We start from the raw sequence: 8,860 nt of genomic DNA, 5'->3' as shown, positions 1-8,860 counted from the left end.
CAGCTAGAAATACCACAAGAAAAGAGTCTCTCAGGGGGATCCCAGCTCTAACCAAGAATTACAGAGTGATCTGAGAGTGAGAAAAAATCCAGATGTGGCCGCTATCTGCTTTATTTTACTCTGGGAAACCAAGTTCTGCTTTGTGGAGTACAGTTTTGTCAGGCATCATTCTCAAGCATATCTGGCCTTTGTGTTTGCCAGCTATAATTAAGTCAGACCCACGTATCAAAGCTCTGTGTGTGTGCGTCCCTGTGTCCGCATGCCTGTGTGTGTGGAGAAGGCTTCCAAGAGATCACTTTCAGTTATTTTTCTGCTAACAGACCGAATGGAGCTTCTCACTCCCACATACAGAGAGAGCTCTGGCTCAGGCAGCTGCCTTGGGAGAAGCACTGGCTTTTCCCCTGTTGGGCCAGCATTGCATTTTTGAATTACTTTACCGAGAAGTGCTTAAACATTTGAGTCTTTTGAAGTATAGCAGTTTATCCACCACCAAGCCTTTGTTCCCTTGCACAGTTCAGGAACTTTCTTTGCAGTGTTACCTTGTTTGCAGTCCCAGGCCAGCCTGGGAAACCCACAGTGTAGTTTAATGCTGAGGCAAGTCTCTTCCTTTTGAAAAGACAAGTTGGTGTGAGTGACGTCTACCAGGCGGATAGGGGATATCTGCTGGATTTTGGAGGAGTTGTTGGTGGGATCAGGCTCTGGAGGAATATTTTCAGGGAAGGAAAACATTCTGAACTTGCCAGGTAAGTGCAAGCCTGAAGACGAGTTTGGGAAACATGTTGCAATCTCAAGTGGTGTTGATGTTTGCAGTGGTCCTGTGCGAGCTTTGCTCTTCTTGGCTGTTGGTCTGCAGGATAACCGTGACGTCCACGCTCTTGTGGTGCCAGGGAGGAGGAGGACATTATACTCATGAGCAGCCAAATCTGTATTAAACCTCGAAAAAATAATTAAACTCTCCCAAATATTTGCTAATTGTAATGTTTAGGTATGGGGTAGATACCTACAGGCATTTGGCAACTCACACTTACAATTAAAACTAATAATAAGAGGAACAACAAAGAGGAACTGCTGACCATAACTCCCCTACCCCTCACACACCATTTTTGAGGGCATCCAGTTGGCCCCAAACCAAAACTACCATTCCCCAGCAGAAACTTTACGGCATTTATTCATCACACACACAGCTGACAAGTACCTCCAATTCTCTAGTTACCAATGCACTAATGAACATCTGCTAGTCTTGCAGGTTCAAGGACTTGGGCAGGGAGAAGACTAGGGACTGAATTTCTCTGTGTTTGAGTAAGGTAAAAAAGGATTTTACATGTTGGCAGTGCCTTAGCCTGGGGTTCCTCATGCTTCTCAGATAATGGCTTCCAAAGTCCAAACCCTTTGGTTTACAACTGTCTCTGCTAAGTGGGGCTTTGAATAAAGAAGTGAATGTGTCCTGAACTATCAGAAAAGCAAGAGCTGGATATAATTTTTAATTTGTAAATTAGTTAAACTATTCGAAATAGTCTTTGCTGTTCCTAGTCCTGGAGAGCTGGAAAGCTTCTGGTAACCATGCAAGATCTTGCTTTGCTACCTCTTGCTAGTGGAAATGTAAAAATTGCCCAGTAATATATACCATCAAACCAACCATTAGGTCCCACAATGAATATCTCTGAGAGACAGCTAATTATCTCTTCAAAACCTGGGAATATTTGCTATGGAGAAGCCTCAAATAGCAAGATCCCTCCTGTGCAACAATAATTGCTCTAGAGTTTCTACAATGTCACTTTAGTCCTAACACTGTTGTATTGCTGGATACTATGTACAGGGAGAAAAGTCAGTTTTGGCTTAACCCTTTAGACTAACAGCAGGTACAGATTGGGGTGGCATTTAATTTACCTCAGTCTTCTAGAAAGTGTGTGTGTTTAATGATTTCTGTTTTCCTTTACACCACACCTTTTAATTCTCTCATTCTATGCCTTGTCACCCATTACCACCCAGCATGTTGTTTCCCAGTGTGAAGCTGGGATGTGGAAATGGCTGGAAATAAGGAATCCAGCTCAAAGCACCATGTGCTATGTGGTGGGTACTGCTCAACCATGCAAGGAAAACTAACAGCTCTGAAAAATAAGAAAGATGTACATGAAAGCTGATGCATTTAACCACTGGGGCATCTCCTTTAGGAGGTCACGGTCAGCACTTTTCTTGGAGACTGGAGCCATCTGTAGGTGGTTGGTTACAGGTGCCTGTGTGCTGCAGGGCACTGGTGTCAGTACAAAGTGCTGTGCAGCACACAAATCACTTGTGGTGAAAATTAAATACCCAAAAAAGAAATTCCACTACCAATGGTGTGAGCAAATCATGCACAAATGACTAATAAATAGCACCGCAATCTCTCCTTAAGCTGTGATTTATCTGTCTGGAGACTTATTAAAGAAATGTTCCTGCTGTTTGCAGAGTTTTTTATCATAGCACTGCCTTTTGACACTCTCAAGTGTCAGGAACCTCTTTCCCTGCTGTGGCAGTCCCAGCCAAAGCCCGACATAAGATTCCTCCACTATGCAATGCCTGTGAGCAACTGCACCATACCCAGGGACCCTGGCCTTGCTGTCCCTCAGCCTCACACTGTTGCTCTGTGCAGGGCTAGGAGCTGGACTCGATAATCCTCATGGATCACTTCCAACTCAGCATATTCTACGATTCTTTGACTCCCTTTTCCAAGGTCATTGCATCACTACTGGCAGGGCAGCTTATCCAAGTGCCTCCTTCTTCCTCCAGGCAAAACCCACCCAAGTCTGTTTGGATCACCAACATATGGAGTATGAGTGGGTCAGGCTGTTTTGGGCAGAGTTGTGGGAGCAATAGCCTGGCTGCTGCTACCCCCATGTCCATCAAGGACTTTCTCTGCAATCTGCAGTGCACTTAGAATTACTGATCTAAGGCCAGACAGTGGAAAACCTCAAATACTTTGAAAAAAATTTTTTTTTTCTTTCTTTTAACTAAAATCTGCACTTTGCATAACTGGTTCATGAATTCTAGTGTATTTAGGGTCAGCAAATACTTTGAGGTGCCAGTGTCTTGCTGACATTATCGGATGACAGGACGACAAACGCCTATGTGTCTTTTTGATGTGTGGGACATGACAGAACCAGCTAAAACTGTTCTGACTGAGCCCCCAAGCACTTCTGCCATCAAAGTGTAGACCCAGGCAGTGCAGGACAGCCAGGGGTTTGTGCTGGATCTTTTCTCACTGCTGTCTGGGAAAAAAAAATCTTTAGCTGTCAATGAGGTTGATTTTCACTCTGACAATAGTTCACCCTGGAGACTATATAGTGTTATGTGATGTGTAAAATTGGGGTGTGATGTAATTTACAGATTCCTGCACTCTTTATGAGATGCACATCAGTTGCACTTAACCCACTTTTAGTAACTAAAACAGTGGAATATTCAGAAAATCTCAATGCTCAGAGTAGGAAGTGGGAGGGAGAGAAGGGGACTTGGGGTAGCAGCTTTCATGGCCCTTTCCAGTAGCAGGACAGGGGATATTTGCACTCATGTATGTGTCATCCCTGATCCATCAGTCAGAACTCCTTCCAGCCTTGAGCCCCCTGCACAGCACCAGCTGAATGAGCAAGTCCAGCTACTCATCTCCCTCCTATCTCCCTTATGGCTGAAGGACCATCCCAGGAGCCTGCCACATCAGTTGGCTTCCCACCAGGTGTTCCCAGGTCTGCACGCAGGAGCCACACTGCACATCGCACTGTCACATGTCCGACTACTGTGACCTTGTAATGGCAGTGCTGGGAACAGACAGATCCAGCTGAAATGAAGTTTATTTAATGAAAAATTCATGCAGGAGATACTCTTAAATAAAGCCAGCTAACTCTCTAGATCAGCTCCATTTATTTTTTTAAATATTGCCTCAAAATCATGATTCCCTCTGTTAGGATCCTCAGGAGTATCATCACCCTTCCAGCATCAGCCAGGCAGGAGGAAACCATTGTCTGGGCTGTGATCAGTGCTCTGGCTGCCCAGCTGTGGTCATCAGCTCCCAGTCCCTGTGGGGTCCTGCCCTGTGGCACAGCACAAACTCTCATACACAGACAAATACACACAACTGAGAAAGGTTGAAAGTTTCCTGCTTAATGTCTGCTGTCAGAAAACGCTGCTCTGCTAAAATTGAGCTACCCCATGGGAGTGTGTCAATTCAGACAAACTTATGTTTAGGGAAAAAAAAAATCAGAGTAACTCATTTCAATAAACTCACAGCAGTCAGCTGTCAGAATGGGACATTTAAAATTTTCAGTCTAAAATGACTTCTTTTTGGCACCACTGTGCTTTAATGTATACCAGAGTACAAATTCTTACATGAAATAATGCCAATTGAATTATAAAACAGAACAGTACTATACAAATCTGGACTGGAATAAAAACGTGGAATACTCAAAATATGAAATATACACTAAATGTATATATATAACGGAATGGAAAACCTGTAAAAGAAATAATCCAAAAATGCAAACAAATATTTCAATTGACCTGAAAGGAAGTGTTTCCACAATACTGTTTTGTAAGAGATTGTTGATGAACTTCAATTTTACCTTTCCTATTCAGCTTTTAGTCCTGTGTCAGAAATCCTAGTTGGAGGTAAACACAGGGCAATAGATGCATGAATGTTTGTATAAACATACACAGATATAACTTCTTACTCTTTTGTTCTATTTGTCTCTTTCCTTCTTTTTCCCGCAGCATTTGTCCCATTCTGAAAGCTGAAGATGTGTTTACTTCCTATGATAGAGTTAATTACAAAGAATTAATTGACCCAGTTATTCATGAGATATTTGGTCATCCCATGGATGAATGGACTTCAAGTTCCTTTTTGGTTTTGGTTTTGTTTTGGTTTTGTGGTTTTTGTTTGTTTGTTTGTTTGTTTGTGGTTTATTGTTTGTTTTTTATAGCTTCATGACACAGCCAGGGCAATCTCAGTGGTAGCACCCACTCAGCAAACCCACAGATAAAGTTAAGATATATTATGGGCTTTCTGGAGCCCATATTTTATTAAAATGTCCTTCTCTGCAAAACTAAAGATCAAGGCAAAGAGAGCTCTCTGCTCCAAGGCTACCTCTTAGTCATTTGTCTTTTCTGGAGATGGGGAGGGTGTCTCCTGTCCATGTCTGGGCCAGAGTCTGGTCTGGCTGCACTAGGGACATGGGTGTTTGATCCAGTGGCAGTGGTCCGACACACATTTACAATTTTTCTACACTGCTCTGGTTTGCATCATGCCCTGCCCATTGCAGGACACTGCTGTTTGCCCAGGGAGGTGGGAAGTTTAACCTCTTTCTGTTTTTTTGCATTGAGGGAGCTCTGGCAACCCACAGTTCTTGTGCTGGTCCTTGTGGATGTTAGTTTAATTTGACCTGCATTGCAGGCATGCGCGGCAGCATCCCTGAATGTGGGTGCTCGGGCAGTTTGTGTGTGTGGAGGAGGCATATGCAGCTGCTGAGGTTTTGAAACTTTTTCACAAGGCTTGAGAGACACAAGTTGATCCTTTTTTTGGCCTGAGAAGAGGAAACTTTACCTTACTGTAAACAAATGCTAACTAAGGATGGCCAAATCCTGCATCCAGCAGTGACTCCCCTGCATTCCCACAGGTCAAGGGCAGGGTGTCTGTTTGAAGGTGGATCTTTCCTAATGCACAGTCGTTGGTAACCTAAAGCAGGTTTATGACAGAGCCAAGATCAGGCATTAATGCAATAGACTGGTAATTCAATCACTTTATAGAAGTTGATCTGTCCTTTTTATTACAATTATTGTCAGCCCGGGTGTTTCGTTCCATCACTGAAAATAAACATCATTTATCATACTTGTAAAGATTAGCCCCTGACAGCTCCAGCTCTGCTTTGCATAAATGTGTATTAATGTCGGCTCTGTCTGAAGTGGAGAAAGAAGTCTATATTTCACAAGAATGATTAGACAGTGTCACCACTGCTTTAACTAATGTCTTATCATGACGGATAATCAAACTGTGGAAAAAACAACAAAAAAAAGGCAATTTATTGCATATGCATTTTTTGCTTTATTGGGCTGAGAAATAGCAATAGTTTTGCCACTGCAATATTGAGGATCATAATATCCAGGCTCTGCGCTGATGATGCTTTTCTGGATTTCAAGAGGCACGTGGTGTCGCAGCTCATCAGCAGAGCTGGGACCTCCAACCTCTCTGCAAGGCTGCCTTGAGTCTTTCCATTTGAAGACCCAGGAGTCCTACAACTTTGCCAGACTTTCAACAGCCTGTGCCTTGGGCTGAATTAGGCTTGGAAAGTTTCAAGCTAAAATGATAATGACATTTCTAAGAGTAAGATTAAGGGAAAATATGATGCCCAGGCTAAAATATTCTCAGAGACATTTTCCAGAAAGTCTCTAGGGCTCCTGGGCCTTGGAGCAAGACCTCAACAGCTGGTACGTGCCTACCCTCAGGTCAGGCTTGGGCTTTTTTTGGTCCCATCAAAATGCATGTACATTAATTGCAGAAGAAAAATAAATTTGTTTGTCAATGTGTACTTTGCAGATGTTAGAACTCAACAGCCAAACTCTGCATCTCCACAAGCTCAGTGAGTGCTCCAACCCCCAGTCAAATGTGCATGTACCAACTCCCCAGCAAGACTGAGACTGCATCCCTGGGCTGAGGGGGTAAACAGGACTTTTCTTGCAGTTCTGCTGGTGGCAGTGTGTTTGGGGGTCTCAGCTGACAGCATGGAAGGAACCCTGTTCCAGGGATTGTGTCTCCTCGCAGTCACCATGGAGTACACCTCTCTGGAATCCAGAAGAATGAAGAACAACTAAAGACATGAGCTCTTTGCCAGTTAAGCCAGGATAATGTCAAGAATGTTGCCATATCTCCTGTCTCTGTGAGAGAAATGCACATGGGCACCAATGTCCATCACACACTGACTGTAAGTGCAGAAAAACAATTCTGCAACTTTTGTGCAAGGACGTCAGAGCTGAAGCAAAGTCCTTCTCATCAGTATCAGGGTTGAATGAAGCCAAACCGAACCCCATGCGTGTTTTCAGGTGCCATTTTTGATGAGCTGAAGTTTGGGTAGTGCACTAAAATGTTCATGATTTCTGGGCATTACATGGGTTTTGTGAATGCCCCAGGGTGTTGAGTAAGGGTGCTTGGGTGAGAGTATCTGCTTTCATTCATGTTGGTTTAAAAAAGCTATTTCCAAAGTTTATGTCTTCATGAGGGGAAAAAAAAAAAGCAGCCAACAACTTGGAGGCATGGATCCTCAAAAGCAAATGTCAAATTAAACCTTTGATTTATAATTGTATAATTTTTAAGCCAGCCATCTTATTTGGGAAGGTTTGTGTTTGAGATCAGTGTTAATTGAAGATGGCACCTTAAAATAACCCCACTGTGGAGATATCTCATTGAATCAGATCCTAAAGGAGCAGTAATACACTAAGTATCATAGATGAAAATAAATAAACCTCTTCCCTGCATAACTAACAGCTACTTCTGCTATTAAAGCGTTTAAAGCACTGGAACTATACTGAGTGCTTATAAAGCTATTTCCTCCTCCTTTTTTTTTTTTTCCTAATGGCAGCCCCAGTGTATTCCCTTTCAGACTGTGGTTACCTCAAGTTTCACTCCTCTGTTCTGATTTGGTGCTGATGGTGATCTTCACTCTGGAATAAAACTAAAAAAAAAAAAGGGCAAAAGTAGGTAAAGGAGCCAGACAGTGGTGGTGGAGGGAAGGAGTGGATAAGGATGGCGTTGGGCCCATTAGCGATTGAAGCAATGCTGATTTTAGCCAGTGGTATTAGCAACTGGCACTTTTTAAAGTGCTAAAAGCTTTGGACACAGATTACCATGCACATATTTCAATTTCCTTTAAATCCAGGGAGATTTCCTCTTAGAGCACACTCTCTCTCTCTGACTCTCCTCCTTTTTTTTTTTTTTTTTTTTTTATTCAGCTAGATTGTGCTTGATGGGGACTGTTAACTGAATGCAGCATATTATATATTACTTCAATAAATCACCGACAGCCGAAGCATTCAATATCATGCAGAGCAGTAATCAGGGGAAGTCTTAATCACACTTTAAATGGTTTGGATTTATGCTCTGTTTTCCACAGGCTACTGCCACTGCTGTAAAGGCACAGAGACACTGCTCCGTGGTGGCCTGCCAGTGCCAGGGGCTGGGAGCACAGCCAGGGTGCAGGGTTTATGCCAGGGGTGCAATGCACAGGCCAACAGGGATGAACAGCCTTGGGGTTATTCCTGGAGCTATTTGTACCTATGCAATGGTCTCTTTAGATTGTCATAGTGATGCCTTTTTACCCCCAAATCCCCAGGCAATGTAAACAGCTGCTTTAATTGCACCAGGGTTGTACAGATATATGGCAAGTCCTGGCTTTTTATCAACCAAGAAAATGTATTTTAACATAGAATTTATTTTAAAAGTAATCATCAGATAAGAGAAAAACCAGCTGCTGTACTCCTTTGCCTTTTGCATTTTGTCTTGGAGATTAGAATCGACTCCTGGATTTTTGTCAGGGAGTGGGAGAAGTAAAGAGGAAGGGTGACTTAAAAAAACCCTAAACAAACCACAAAAACCCTAAATATAATTTTTAAACACATTGATTTATGATCAGTGACCCACCAAGACTTTCCATGAAAGCAAAACTTTCCAGCCAGGGGCTGTGGGTGTGAGGTGCATATGTGGGTCCTACAGAGGCAGGTGCCAAGTGTCAGCCCACCGGCAGCCGCTGGTAGAGGATGAGAACCTTCCTTCGCAGCACCGTCACACGCCTGACCTTCACCTTCACCCTTGCAATGATATACAGATGTGCAGTGATGTCATGTGCCT

The sequence above is a fragment of the Myiozetetes cayanensis genome, unplaced genomic scaffold (assembly GCF_022539395.1).
Source record: "Myiozetetes cayanensis isolate MyiCay16 unplaced genomic scaffold, myiCay2020 scf9, whole genome shotgun sequence".
In the NCBI taxonomy this organism is placed as follows: Eukaryota; Metazoa; Chordata; class Aves; order Passeriformes; family Tyrannidae; genus Myiozetetes; species Myiozetetes cayanensis.
This window is presented reverse-complemented; position numbering follows the sequence as displayed.